Source organism: Electrophorus electricus, chromosome 7, assembly GCF_041902795.1.
Source record: "Electrophorus electricus isolate QZ-2024a chromosome 7, ASM4190279v1, whole genome shotgun sequence".
Lineage (NCBI taxonomy): Eukaryota > Metazoa > Chordata > Actinopteri > Gymnotiformes > Gymnotidae > Electrophorus > Electrophorus electricus.
This window is the reverse complement of record NC_137503.1, coordinates 16,983,131-16,998,916: the sequence shown is the minus strand read 5'-3', so window position 1 is coordinate 16,998,916 and position 15,786 is coordinate 16,983,131. Positions and strand designations below refer to the sequence as shown.

General features: G+C 39.8%; 1 protein-coding gene across 1 annotated transcript in view; it reads right to left on the bottom strand.

Annotated features, from left to right (window-relative positions):
• raly (RALY heterogeneous nuclear ribonucleoprotein) overlaps window positions 1–11,256 on the bottom strand; it is a 65,099-nt gene extending 53,843 nt beyond the window's left edge. The window contains exon 1 of the mRNA XM_081718531.1: window positions 10,984–11,256. The gene's annotated coding sequence lies outside the window, so the exon portion shown is untranslated. The remainder of the gene's footprint in view (window positions 1–10,983) is intronic.
• Between the last annotated feature and the right edge of the window lie 4,530 nt (window positions 11,257–15,786).

Sequence of the window (15,786 nt, the reverse complement as noted above, 5' to 3'; positions counted from 1 at the left end):
GCCGGTCAGGAGGGACACACCCCCACTCCTGCTCAGGATGACAGCAAACACCTGCCCCGCTCCCAATCACCTACCTACTAATCCCGCTCACCTATTCCTTGTTTCTCTCCTTCACCATTTTAACCCACAGGTCCCTAAGGACAGTGCTGCACATTAGCGGACTATGCCTTGAAGTAACAAGACTGAGAGCTATGCCAAGTCTGTTCGCCTTTTGTTTTCCTTCGGTAAAGAGCACCCTCTTTCAGCCATGCTTCTTGCTCCATCTGTGCCACCACAGTCACAAAAACATACAAAAAAAAATTGTAGGGGATATGAAAAAGTAAGCCTGACATTGCATTTTAGTATTTAGTATGCAAACAGTTATTAATATGTCCTTCCATTCAAGAAATGAACAGCATGACAAAAAATTGCCAAGCTGCTGTCCAGAAGGCTGACTTCATCTCAGCCCTAGCATCCCTCCACTCGCTAGGGACTTCCTGGCTCTAACAGAGACCTGTATCACCCCAGAGAACTCAGCGACTCCGGCTGCCCCATCCTTTTCATTCATACATTCTCTGAGGCGTCTCAGCAGGGGTGGTGGCACAGGTTTACTAGTGTCTCAAAAGTGGCATTTCACTCCACTTTCTTTCTCTGCTCCTTCCATTTTGAATACATAGCATGTATTTCATGCTATTACAGTGTCTTTCCGTACCAAACTTCACATCTTTGTCATCTCTGCCCTCCAGATTCCCTAGATAACTTCATTGACTAGTTTGACATCCTCTCATTTCCCCCATTTAAGAACATCCATTCATTCTCCTTGGTGACTTCAACCTTCAGACAAGCTATATTCATCCTGCATCCTTCCACTGTTCATATCATTTGACCTCACCCTCAACCTTTCTCCACAATGACTCAGAGCGGGCAATTTTCTGGACTTGATATTCACCTGGACCACCACAACATTGGACATTGCAGTCATCCCCATCCACCTCTTAGACCATAATTTCTATCCTTCTCCCTCTTACCTTACTTCTAATATTTTGTTCACCCTTCCTCACCCTGACTCTCTTTCTTCTCTCTCTCTCTGGATACAATTACTAATACTTTCTACACTGTCCTTATCAATGAATCTTCTGTGTCCTTTCTCCTCTAAACCTGCAAGATCTTCACCACCTGCCCCCTGGATAATACTCATGCAAAGAGAATTGGTGACATCTGCAAAGTCATCCTACTACAGAGGAAAGTTTGAATCCTTAGCATCTGATCCATGCAATCTCTTCAGTATTGTTTCTTCTCTCCTTAACCCTTCCCCTCCCCCTCCTTCCTCATCTCTTACTCCTGAGGATTTCATTACCTTCTTCAAGGAGAAGGTTGCAGCAATCCACCAGTCCTTTTCCTCTGTTCCAACTCTTCCAATCAGTGTTCATTCCACTACATCCCCTACATCTAACTCTCTGGCTTCTTTTTGTCCTCAGACAAAATTCTTCAGTCCCATTCTTTCCACTCTGTTCCAGACGATCTCAAGAAATCTGCTTCCTTTCATCTCTGTCATCAACAACTCCTTATCCTCTGGACATGTACCAACTGTGTTCAAAACCACCAGGGTGGTACCAATCCTCAAGAAGGTCACACTCTACAACTCCAAGATAGCCAATTACAGACTGGTATCGCTTCTCTCTTTCCTCTCAAAAGCCTTTGAATGAGCAGTTTATAATTAATTATCTCTTTTCCTCACCCAGAACCAGCTTCATGGTCCCGATCAGTCTGGCTACAGCAGTAATGGAGAAACGTAATGCTGACAAAGCTACTAAACTGTCATCTGTCTTGATTCTTCTGAATCTTTCGGCAGCCTTTGTCACAGTAAACCACAACATTCTGCTCTCTGTGCTCTCCAGCCTTGGTGTGACTGGCTCTGCATGGAAATCGTTTCAGTCCTATGAGGTATTATGGAGAGGATCCTCATCCAATCCATGTAGACTCTCCACCAGTGACACCCAATGCTGATGACACCCAATTATTTCTCTTTCCCACTCTCTGACACACAAGTTTCCAGACATCTCAGCATGCTTGACTGATATTGCATCATGGATGACAGCCAAACCCCTGTCAAACTGAGCTTCTGTACATCCCAGGAACTCCCAGCCCTTACCATGACCTCACCTGGGTATAACTTTGGCGAACCAGTTGTCGTTCTCAACTCACGTTTCAGATCTGACCTGATCTTGCATATTTATCCTTTGTAACATACGAAGGATTCTGCCCTTTGTCTCATAAGCAGCTGCCCAGGTACTTGTGTAGTCTCTTGTAATCTCAAAGCTAGACTTGCTACTTGCTGGTCTTCCTCTAAGATCCATCAGAAATTCACACATCACTCCACTGCTGAGCAGCAATGGAAAAAGTATTTTTATACTATAATATATTTTGTCATAACTTTTCTGTAGATCACTTATGTGACGTGAGGAGGGTAAGCAAGATGCGGGGGTGAGTCACCTTGAACAGAAACATACATTTATTTGCACACTTAACACACACTACGTAACACACAGGCTAATGGGTCATACATTGACAACATCCATGGTAAGACAAGAGACTTATATACACATACAACAACAAGGATCAGGTGAGAGACATGAGGGGGTGTGACCAAGCAGACGAACATCCAGACAAACACACACACACGCACACGTTTGGGGGAGGAAGGGCCGTACCGTGATAGAGCCCCTCCCCATCAGCACGACTCCCAGCGTGCCAGCCTATCAGGCTACGGTCCAGAAACCAAAGCCAAACAACACACAAACAGCGCACAAACAGGACAGCAGGGGGAAGGACAGGGACCAGATTGACGACAGACACAGGGATGCACACACTAATGGCCATGGGCACAGACACAAAGGGGGATAAAGCGATGGGGGGATAGACAGGGTGACGGAGACAGATACATAAAGAACACCACATAGAGGGTTGGACAACAGTCCAGGAAAGGGAGACGGAAACCCCAACCAGTCCCGCAGTCATCGGCTGGGTCGAAGACCGACCAGCCTGGGGGGCGGGGATTGTCCATCACTGGCTTGAGTATCGGCGGCTGTTCTGGCTTAGGCGCATGCGTGTCAGGAAGCGCACCAGCTGTTTTGCCTGTTTCTGGGGTGGGTGCTAGTGCAGCCGCCTTGTTGCTTCTGCGAGGCTTAGGTATAGGTGCATGTGCTCTGGGGCTATTTGCCTTAGGGGGAGGAGTGTCTCTCTGACAACAACGATGCCTCCTTGCAATTCACCCGGGGCAGCTTGCTTGCTCCGGAGCGGCATGCCCTAGGCGGAGCCTTAGGTGGAGCCTTGGGTGCTGGAGGCTCGTTGCTTTTAGAGTCTGCAGTGTCGCCAACAGATAGAGGGTCCCTATGGAGGACCTCCTCCACAGATGGGTGCTCGTCAGGATCAGACTCAAAGTCCAACCACAGACTAATGTCACTATACTCCCCTTTCCTTTCAGAATCCACGCAGCCCTTGTCGTAGTTCATGGTAGGGTCGTAGAACCCTGCGGAGTCAGACTCCGAGTACTGGACCCCATTGTACCAGTCCCGGTAGTCCAACGTGGGTCCGTATGACTCCGCTGAGTCCGACCCTGGACCACACTCGGAGCCTCCCCAAAATCCTCCTGCAGCACTCTCCCCTATTGTGGGGGTCTGGAGTGTGCCCAAAAGAATGGAGGGTTTTCCTGCAAGGGCTGTGGGAGGGCATGTACAGCTACCCACTCATTAGGTCTCTGCAGTAACAAACTTTCCTCAGAGAGAGGAACATTGCTTGTGTTGCCTAGAGTAACCTACTATCCCTCATTAAGAAGAATTGGCTGCAGTTGGCACCCATCTATTTTTATTTTATTTGTACTGCTTGAATTGCCTCATGTAATAAATGCAAATAAATAAACCTGCCTTCCCTTCTTGCTTAGTTTATGTTGTTACTCTTTATTCTACTAATGTACAAAAAGGTAATCCATACACAAGTTTTTAACAATTTCATGTGGCTTTAGGAGGCATATCGTCATGCACTTTAAGAAGCAAAACAATTGTATGGAGTATTTTTACATTCTTCTAACAGATCTCCTAACAGATACCTCCCATAGGATGGTTTCAAATGTTATAGAAAGGCAACACTGACAGTTAGGGGTTTCCCATGTATCAAACAGATTGATCCAAATAGTCATGTTACCACCTGATTCCACAGTGTCATCTCACCAGGACATACAACATATAAAACTGTTTAAATAGCTCTTTTTAAAGAGTAACCATTCATATCTCCAATATCTTACTTGAATGTTTAAGGTAATTTAATAATTATATATGCTAATGAAAAGAATGCAGTTTGAGCACATGCACCAGGATTTTCCCCATGCAAACCCACATAAGCAGCTCTGCTGACACTACTTAAGAGACTAGGCTGCTTAGTTCCAGAGGAAAGTAATAGTATGGGCAGAGCATACAAAGACATTTTAAATAATCATATGCTTCCAACTTTGTGGTAACAGTTTGGGGAAGGCCCTTTCCTGTTCCTGCATGACAGTATTACTGTGTACAAAGTGAGGTCCATAAAGACATGGTTTGATGAATTGGAGTAACTGCATTGACCTGCACAGATACCATACTTCAGCTCCACTGAGCACCTTTCAGATAAATGGAATGCGGATTGTGAGCCATGCAAAATCAGTGCCTAACATCACAAATGCTCTTTTGGCCTCAAAGCCTTATAGAAAGCCTTCCCAGAGAAGTGGAGGCTGTTGTAACCTCTGGCATGGGATGCCCAACAAACTCATACAGGCATGATGGTCATGTATCCAAATACCTTTCGCTATTTAGTTAATTTAAATACATAAACAATTTTCAATACATTTTCACTGTAATGCATGGTCCCTCTACAATTTGGCATTGTTTAGTGAATATATATTCTATATTGACATTATATTCATCAACGTTCCTTCCATTTTAAAATAATGTTTACATTTTCTACATCTCACCACAACCTATCAGGTGTGGGAGGGTTAGTGAAATCCCTAAAGATGTTCACTGAGTGTCAACACATTACTTCAGTAAGTTAGACAAATGGACAGTAGACTGACACAATGAACAGAGAACAGACACATTTTCCGGTGTGAGACTCAAATTATTTATGAAAAGTAGCTCAGAATATATCCTTTTCTTTAAGGCTCACGTGTGTGAATTTGGTGCTCTCTCATACTGCTCTCTCATTATGAATATGAAAGTAAAGTGTGGTCTGATATTATATTCTGAGCATAAATGGCTAGCTAGCTAGGTAGCTATAAGCAGTAGAACAATAAATGCAGCAGCTCAACTGAACTCACTGAGCTGGCGTGCAGGAATGCATGTCCCATTTTGAGGCATATTTTCAAGATTATAAATTTTTCAAGGTTATAAAAATTAAGGTTTGTTATTGACTGCTATTTGTTTCGACCACATTCAGGTGCAGTTCTTAGAAGGACAACGTAGGATATTTAACTAGCCAGCCAGGCTGACTGATTGGTCGCCTAATTGCAATATAAATATAACAAAGTAGTAAGTGACCTTGGGCAAGAGCTCAGAATATTCCCTAAACTGTATTTATAACAAAAGCGATCACCAAGTCCAGTGTGACGCTTGTGACTAACAATATATTTTGCCGATATGAAAAACCTCATGTAACTTGACAACACATAAGCTAAGTAGGACAGACCCAAATAAAATCAGCTGTTTATATTAATTTTAGCATGCCAAATACGTTTTCAGAATTTCTCTAGTAACCATAGGGTTCTTTGTTCCATTATATTTGCATCTACTTGTATGGCATTTCTGCAGACATGATCTACCAAAGTGCTTTTTTTAGCTGTCTAAGATAGGAATAATAGTTTACAACTGATTATATTCATATATCATCATTATATAGTAGGCCTATAGAAAGTTGGTACCAAGGAAAGTGGAGCCCCTCTATGTTGGCAAACTATTACCGGAGACTTAAAAGGGAGGTTAAAGATTGTATGTATTTTAAGTGTAATAACAGCCTTATTTATGAATAAGTAACATTTTCTGTAAAATTTAATGAATGAGGACCTCATATTCATTACAATAAATAAATTGAACTGAATCATGCATGTGGATACAAGCTCCAAAATATCCCTTGACCATGCATCATCTAGAGTAATTTTACTTAATTACCCCAACTTACACACCCTTGTACCTGGACATGCCTAATAATCTATTCTCTCTTTCTCCTGAGGTACACCCACCCCTGATGTCATGATGTTACTGAGCCTCAACCCATCTCAGGTGCCATGTCTACTCCCATCACCCCCCTATATCCCCTACTGTAGCCCACCACACCTCCACCCAAGCCAACTACTTCTCCATTGTCCTTGATGGATGTTCTCTTGTGGGATGGGTTATGGACATGTGCACACCATCAGCACAAGACTGGGACCTCTAGAAAACAAAACTAGACAATTGCTTATTTTGTTTTTCATTTTATTATTTTATTTTATTTTTTTCTCTTAAAATTATTACTATTGTGGTGACCGTTGTCAGCCAGAAGAGGACGGGCCACCCCTTTGAGTCTTGGTTTCTCTCAATGTTTCTTCCTCATGCTCTAGGGAGTTTTTCCTTGCCACTGTCGCCCTTGGCTTGCTCACTGGGGGCTTGGACTTGGAGATTTGTAAAGCTGCTTTGTGACAACATCTGTTGTAAAAAGGGTTATATAAATAAATTTGATTTGATAATTATCATGCAAATTATAATATTATTATATACTCCAGTGCACAATGGCTGTCACCTTTTGTCAGTTTTTTTTGTTTGTTTGTTTCATTTTCTATTAATTGCTTTTTTGTTTTACTTGAATATTAATTGGCTGGCTGGCAGGTCAGTAACTCACTGACAGAGAAACTGGAATACTTTTCTGTGTCTTAGAAGTTTGTTACATTGTTGTTGAGTATCTAACTTTTACTTTCCATGATGGCTTAACCCTTGGCAGTTTTTTTAGGTACATTAGTCAAGATTCAAGAAACAGCACTTCTATCTTAAGTAGGTGAACACAATACTGGAATGATTTTTCTTACTCTTGGTATCCACCTTTTCCTGCCCATGAACATAAAACATGCCTTGGAGATCTATGGTGGCCAGTGGAGTTCAACTTCAAAGTTTTCTAGGATTAGCTACCAAAGTTGTCATGACCTCAATTTTGATTGATGAGGTAGGCGTTTTATTAATATTTTATTATTGTTAGCAAAAGTGAACCATATTGGGGTTTTTTTCCCAGAGAAACTCATCAACTTCTTATGTTAGCTACCCAAGTACTCTACAAATTCCTCTTGATAAAGCATTTGGCTAGACTGCGCATCACACTCTCATGTCTGGGAGGCATGATGGCGTTATCATTTTACAATGATACGTGATGTTGCCCACTACAAAATTTATCTTATTGAAAGTGAAAATATATTCTATAGCCTCCACACCTAGAATTCAGCCAATAATGATTTGCTTCCCTGAGTTGAGTGTTTTCACTCCAATTAACACTCATGTGTTAGCTAGAGAGTTAGTACTGCTGGCTGCAAGAAAGTTTCAAGTTGAAATTCATGAAAACTCTGTCCTCAAAACAGTTCAATGCATTATACTGAATTTCTGTCCAGGAGGTACATCACTAATTCTGCATCCAAGGTCATCATATGAAATAATTCTTTCCAGTTTAGAAAAGCAATTCTAGTGGTAATTCTTATTTTAATGTTTCTTTTTGTAAAGTTTTTGCTCCTGGTGATGCAGGGTGCTTAACGGATTTCACCATGTCTTCTTAGTCAGATAGTCATGGGGTTGGAGTAATGCTGTGCTGAGGAGGGTGTTATAAAGGTCAATATAAACACTAAACAAGATGCTGTCCCATAATGCAGGTTTTAAACAGGTTCTCTCATGAACTTGATATACATGTGCTGATGCCATCGCAAAAATAATTTTATTATGTTTTATGTATTTCACAGTTTATTTGCATTAGTAACAAAAGCAGGAACATTGAATAATGCAACTTCAACTGGATATCTTTTTTATATGGAGCAGATTTAAATGTTATTACTGTGTGTTTCACTTTTGAATACATTTTAGAGAAGGGACACAGAAAAACCTGACAATCATTGCAAGTTCCAATGCCTTAGTCTGATTAAGAATATAATATAAAAATAATTAATACAATTTTTTGGCTATATATTATTCAAATGTCTTGCTCTTGACTTGGACTCAGTGTGTCCCAGTCTCAGTCTTGACTTGGCTCTAGTGGTCTTGACTACAAAACTAAAAATGTATATTTTCTTTAGGTGACTTTTCAGCCAAGACTTCCAGGCTTATTGAAGATCAGTGCAATCTGACATGTATGAAATTTTAAGCAGCCTAGTACTGCCTAGCAACTTATAGGTTTCATATGAATGCCACCCAATAAGGAAAATATTGCAAGGTATATTTTCAAGGTATTTTACTATGATTGAACTACAAATGACATCTTTTATAAATATTTTTAGATTATGATTTGTAATTATGTAATTTGATACAGTTGTTGCAGGTGTATTTATAACTTGTACTGAGGCACCTTTTTAGTTAATTTTTGTGGCTGTCAAACCCTGTCCTATGAGCAAAAATGTCACATCATCTCCATTCTGACCAGTGGATGAATGTGACAATAAATGCATATATCTCATTGTGGTTCAAAGTGTGCAAGGTTTCCTTCAGTTCAAAAGAAGGCACATAGATTCTTCTCATTCTGCTGTAGCTATTATTATTGACTGTTCACAGTAATTTAGTATGTGCATTTCGACCCGTTTTTCGATTTCCTGAAAATCTCTTTGGAATGATTCCATTCCTAAAATGCACCTTCACTTTTCTACCCTTCTTGCATTTTTCCTCAACACATCCAAACACTAACAGTATGTTAACAGTAAGTAATTTATTAACAGTTATGCTCTGATTGCAGATCTGAAAGATCTGAAATGTGAAAAGCAATACTGGGGACACAGTATTTTTTCCCTATGCAACCACAGTTAACAAACCTAGATTCTCTAAATCTCTGACAGGAGCTTTAAATGAGTCTAGATATGTTCAGTATTGTTGCAAAGTTGCCACCATGAGGTAAAGCTGAGCCTGCAGCAGAGGCACGGATATTTGAGTAGCATTCCAGTCATACACTCACTTGCACACCAAAACCCAGAATTATCATAGCACACAGTAAGTGTACAAATACAGTAGTGCCATATACAAGTATAGAAACATTTGAATCATAATGAGTTTTGGGGAGGAACTTTTGACCAGTAAATTCTACAAGTACAAATTGAACAAGTACAATTATTTTAAACTAAGATTTGTGTTAGCTTTGTTTACTTGCAGTTTATTCAAGTTAGACAAGCCATACAACTAACTGAATAAATGAGAAAATCTGAAAGTGTTGTGGGATCATCAGCCCTTGTAAAGTTTCTTCAGGTTGGGTTTCATTGGCCATACATAAACCTTATTTAACTGAATATCAGCTTTCAGATAGTGAGTCATGTTTACCCAGACTTTGTGTTAAATTTGCCAGCTCTTAATCCTTTGACCATATAATTCATATTAATTTGGCAAATAAGGGTAAATAAACATAAATCATGACATTATAGATTTCCTTGGAAAACTGACTGACAGTGTCCATTACGCATAAGACATTTATTCTAAAGCGTCAATGTTAATCATAACACATTGCTTTAGTCTAAAACACTTTATTGGGAAAAAAAAAAAATCTTGTGCCAATATAAAATCCAAAAAGGCTTCAGACAAAATTAAATCCAGTGGCACAGAATTAGTTTGTTTTTTTTTTAAGTGATTTTTACTTTATTTTCATAATAAAAAATTAAACAAATTTAGGGAAAATAAATATTTGAAGACTTTAAGTGTTATGTGCATGCTGAAACTTTAAATGTAAATTTGTTTTACTATATCATACATTACATTAAAAGTGTTTTTCAGAACAATCCAATAAGTGAAATTAAGGCTACCTAGAAAAAAAGTAACAAACACACAACTAAATTAAGCGTATATTTTTTTCTGTAAAGTCTACAACAGGGTTTTATCTAAGACACTCAATTAGGTGACAAAATGTCTATTAGAATAAGGATATTTCACAGTTTTAACTGCATTCTCGGTCTACGCAAACAAAAAAGATCGTTTACAGTAAGACAGTAACGATCACAGAACCTGTTATAAAACAACAGAATAGAATAGAATAGAAAACATTGACAACACAGCTCACTAGTTCTCTACATTATGTGAAGCATGTCGTCTGGAGTCGCGGCATCTGTCCTTGGAAGACCCAAAAAGAATGGAAAGAAAGAAAAATATATATGACTAAACTAGGCATGCGTAGGCTTATTAGTTCTAGGAACTGCCGGCAGTGACCGGTTGTAATGTTCAGAGAGATCTGGATTTGCAGATGAGTAGTCAAGTATGTTGCATACAGTTCCATTCCCTCCGGTTAGCAACCGTGTTTCCGTTAACGGCGTAAAACTACTCGCCTCCAAAGTCTGCAGACTAACTCTTTTTTATATAAAGAAAGTAAACCAAAGAGCAACCAAACTGTCAGGAAAATCATCTCAGCCTCGGACAGATTACAAGAAGAAACAAAATTGAAATACCGAAAAGCGAGATTAAAAAGATATAATCAAGATATACATTGTTTGATGCACCCGTCATTAATTGGTCCTGCACGACGTTTAAGCATCCATTCAGTACAACAGTTTTAAAAGTTATAGTGACCATGACAAAAATCTGGGACTAAACAAAAATATCCTATACTTTTCCCAGACACTCAAACCAGAAACCTGTCACTTGTCCATAAGTGTAATGTCAGCTAATGTTTATATAAATGAACAACAACAAAAAAAGAGCTAGAAGCGACGTAAGAAGAGGAAGTGCGGGCCAAAGGTAAAAGAAGATGAAAGAGAAATTTGAGATTTAGAAAAGAAGTACTCACCAATTATAAGGTCTGAATGAGTAAAAAATGTCGCAAAATCAACAAAAGAGCAATGACGAGAACTTACGCAGCCAGTAATACCAGCAAGGTAATGAATCAAGAGAGCAGTCGTTCCGCTCTTAAAGAGTATTGATGTGGATGCAACCATTATTACCAAGTAGGGGTGCTCGAAATGCTGTGCAGTGCAGCTATTATATATATATATATATATATATACTCGCCTTACCGTTCGACACGTTTCACCAAGAGACACAGCCACCGTTTAGTCCAACTCCCTATCACTCACAACCGCCTTTCACACACACACACACACACACACACACACACACACACACACACACACACAAGAGACGCAGCCACCGTTTAGTCCAACTCCCTATCACTCACAACCGCCTTTCACACACACACACACACACACACACACACACACACACACACACACACACACACACACACACACAGAGTGAAGAGTATAAGACAGTGCCAGTCACCCACAGATAGGATTACTGAGATGTTTACTCACATATTTTTATTGCCGTATCTCCAGGGTCTTACACAGCCATTTCACATTCATTTTGTGTTTATATAGTTCATAGGAGTGTCACATTGAGCAGCAGCAAGGCTTGAACAATGTTTTGCCCAAGTTATAAGTGTTCAAAATGTTGTCATTTTTGGACTAGATTTTTCAAAGAGAGGTTTTGGAACCAAGCTTGTGTTATTCTAACAATCTCACCCCAAAAACATTTTATTGCATTTTACTGAATTTGTGTTTATTTACATGTATATCATAATTTTACATGGCAATAAATAAAGACTTTTGCTCAGTAATTAAGTTTACTGGTAGTCATAAGACAGGTGGTGGAGTGAGACAGAAGCTGTGGAAGAGAGGCTGCGGGAGAAAGGCTGTTTAAGAAACTTATCAGATACGTATCGTCTTCTCAGGTTAGCTACCCAAGTACTCTACAAATTCTTCTTGGTAAAGCAGTTGGCTAGAATGGGCATCACACTCTTGTGTCTGGGAGGCATGATGGCATTATCATTTTTACTGTGATACGTGATGTTGCCCTACGAAATTTTACTTCTTGAAAGTGAAATTATATACTATAGCCTCTGCACCTAGAATTCAGCTAAAAGGAAAGGAGATGTAAAATGGAAAAAAAGAAAGGAAATAAATCCAAGCATCATTGTCTCAAATTAGGATTCTCGCATCTGTTCCAGTAGAAGCTTAGAAGCTCTTCCAGCTTAATGGCTTCACTTTGTTTCTTGAGAGCCCCCTCTCCTCCTAATGTTGTTGAACCCTGTTAGCTTAAGACAACCTTGTAGAGGAGATTCTATTATAGTTTACTGGGGGAGACAAACCAGTGTTTATGCGTTCTGGATTTGCTGCACTGTGAATTACTTTCTATGCATTCAGTGGGCGTCAACATATAACTAAATACAATATAAATCCACAGAGAAAATGCAAAAAAAAAAAAAAAAGTAAAAATGGATCAAAACTCTTGCACTCTCCTGTACCAAGCACAGAACAAACCATAGTACAAAAATGCTGTGCACTGGTGTGTGACAGGTTTATGGAGCAAAACTATGCATTATGCATTTACTGAATGCATGTAACTTGTTTTTGTGTACCTAACACAAACTTAACAGTGAGTGTTACATCATTATTTTTGTAATTTGTACCAAGATGGTTTTTGTAATTTTGTTTTGGGGTGCTATACTTTACTCTGCTGTCAAGTTTAACACAAAGAATAAGCTAATGATACCAGAGTTATTCTCCTCCAAGTCATGAAGGCTAAAATCATAAATATGCAGTGCTCTGGTGAAAAGCAGTTTTACACTATAATAAATAGTTTTGCATGGATGTACTCAGATCCCCCACTACTAATTTGGGGGATCTAGGACTGCATACATCCCTGTGCGACTGGATCTGCAACTTCCTAACAGACAGACCACAATCAGTACGGGTGGGCAACTGCGCCTCATCCACCCTCACCCTCAGCACTGGAGCTCCTCAGGGTTGTGTCCTAAGTCCCCTGCTCTACTCACTGTACACCCACGACTGCACAGCCACTTCCAGCTCCACCATCATTGTCAAGTTTGCTGATGACATCGTTGTCATGGGTCTGATCTTGGACAACGACGAGAGGGCCTACCTGGAGGAGATTAAACACCTGGAAAACTGGTGCCAGGAAAATAATCTCCTCCTAAACGTCAGTAAGACAAAGGAGCTGATTATGAACTGCAGCAAGAAGCAGGAGCGGCACTACCAACCTGTGAGGATCAGTGGAACCACGGTGGAGAGAGTAGATAGTTTCAGGTACCTTGGTGTTCACATCTCACAGGACCTGTCCTGGTCCCGCCATACCAACTCCCTGGCAAAGAAGGCTCGTCAGCGTCTTTACCACCTCAGATGCCTAAGAGACTTCAAACTGCCCTCCAAGGTACTGCAGAGCTTCTACACCTGCACTATCGAGAGCATCCTCACGGGGAACATCACAGTCTGGTTTGGGAATTGCACCAAGCAGGACAGACAAGCACTCCAAAGGGTAGTGCGTTCAGCAGAGCGCATCACTCACACGGAACTTCCTGGGCTGCAGACCATCTACTACAAGTGGTGCCAGACCAAGGCCAGGAGGATTGTGAAGGACCCCACCCATCCCAACAATAGACTCTTCTCTCTGTTGAGGTCAGGGAAGTGCTTTCGCTCCCTGAAGACCAAGACAGAGAGACTGAAGAGAAGCTTCTTCCCACAGGCCATTCGGGCCCTGAATCAGGGAAACTGATAAACTGTGGGGACCACCACCACCATGTAACATAACTGTATAACTGTGTGTATATATATATATAAAACACAACAACTGTAAATATGTTATTCTACAAAATGGATCTGTACATTCTGTACATTGTGTACATATATACACAACCATATACATTGTACATTGTGTATATAATCATAATATACATATATTGTACATACATTGTTAATATATTTTGTACATACATAGAATATATATATATTTCCTTTTGCATATATATATTTCACATATATAGAATATCTATATTTCTCTATGCACCCCTGTTTTCTTTTCCTCAGTTTGGACAGAGCACTCTCAACCATTTCACTGCGAGTTATACTGTGTATGACTATGTATGTGACAAATAAACCAAAGTTGAACTTGAATGTATTAGTCACCTGTCACTATGATGAAAATGGCAGGCAAAAGGGAAAAAAAACCAACCAACCAACCAACAAACCAAACCGCCCCCCCCCCCCACAAAAAACCCCCCAAAACATTTGAGTAGGCACAGAAAATGATACTGCATATAGACTTTTTAATAGTAATCTATATTTCACCTATATAGTTATTAAAAATAAGAACTAGGCAAAACTAAAAACTAATTATGAAGGTCATGTTTGTGTCAAAGCCATGCAAATATTCATCAAAGAAACCAGTTGTTAAAGCAAAGTCAAAACAACACACACAAGCAGATACTGTATCACCAGAGAGAATAATCCAGGAAAAAAGGTAAATGCCTAATTTCTGCAGGCTCTATGCTGTTGAATATTCATTTCCTCATAATTCAAGTCACTGGAATTGCAATCTTCCACAAATGTCTCTTTTGTCTGTCTAACAGGACATAATTAATATTGTGGTGCTCCAGCCAAAAAAATCATTAATAGGACAGGTCAGTCACACATTAATGAAGAGGGGAAGGCTGGAAGTGCTTTCCTTTTATATATAATAGTTGTCAGTCTGTATGTTTAATAGAGTTGATGCATTACATGGTGAATTTGAATTCCTTGGGGGAGGGAAGTTATATGTATACAAGAACATTCTTGGGCATGTACAATACTATGATCACATGCTGCTCATATTCAATAGCATTTGCTCACATGCTAACAAATTGTCAAATTGTCTGTCCGCACTTTTGAGGTTTAATGTGTTATATCTTAAGGATGCCTGGACTGTTTCTATAATTGACCAAAACTGCTCAGGAATTATCACCCTAAATAGAAAATATTCAGTAAAAGTGTGAAGGTAAATATTTCCTAAACCCAGTATTGCACTTTATGAGGACTAATGTATTTGCATTACTGAACTGGGAGGCTATTGTAATTTTACTATTAGAATGATCACTATTATTATAATGTTATATTGATATCAGACATTTGAATGAAAATTTAAAACACCAAATGTGTCACAGAACACTCCTCCCCCACGAGTCACGTGGTACGGCCCGACACGTGCAGGGGGACGCGCAGGTGTCATTTGTAACCACGCCCCCCCCACCAGGGATTGTGTACACCTGGACAGGGATTAATGTTAAATGTTAGTCTGCCTACTTAAACCCCTGTCAGTGTATGATCCCCTTTAGGCATTGTCGCCCTGTAATGTTGAAACGTCTGTGTAGTTGTTATGCCTGTTTGTATCATCTTCAGTTGCATGTTAGTTAGCTTTGTTACATGTTAAGTGTAGAGTCATGTTACTCGTAAATGTTACATGTGAGTGCCACTGTTAATGTCTGCATTGTCACCGTCGAGGGAGTCTGCGCGTTCTGTACCACGCCCTGTGGCACTCGGGCCAGTGTTACAAAATGAAAATACATAATTGTATTTTTATGCATTTTCAAAGACTGTAGCTTCACTTTTTGCATAATGTAGAGCTATGTCATATTGGTATTTTCATGACAGTGCAAAGTTGGAGATGAGAAGTTCATGTAAATGGGGAGACACAAGATATTAAATGAGGCTTTTATTTCAAGAAAACTTAGGGCTTTGTGAATTTATCATATTATATTATG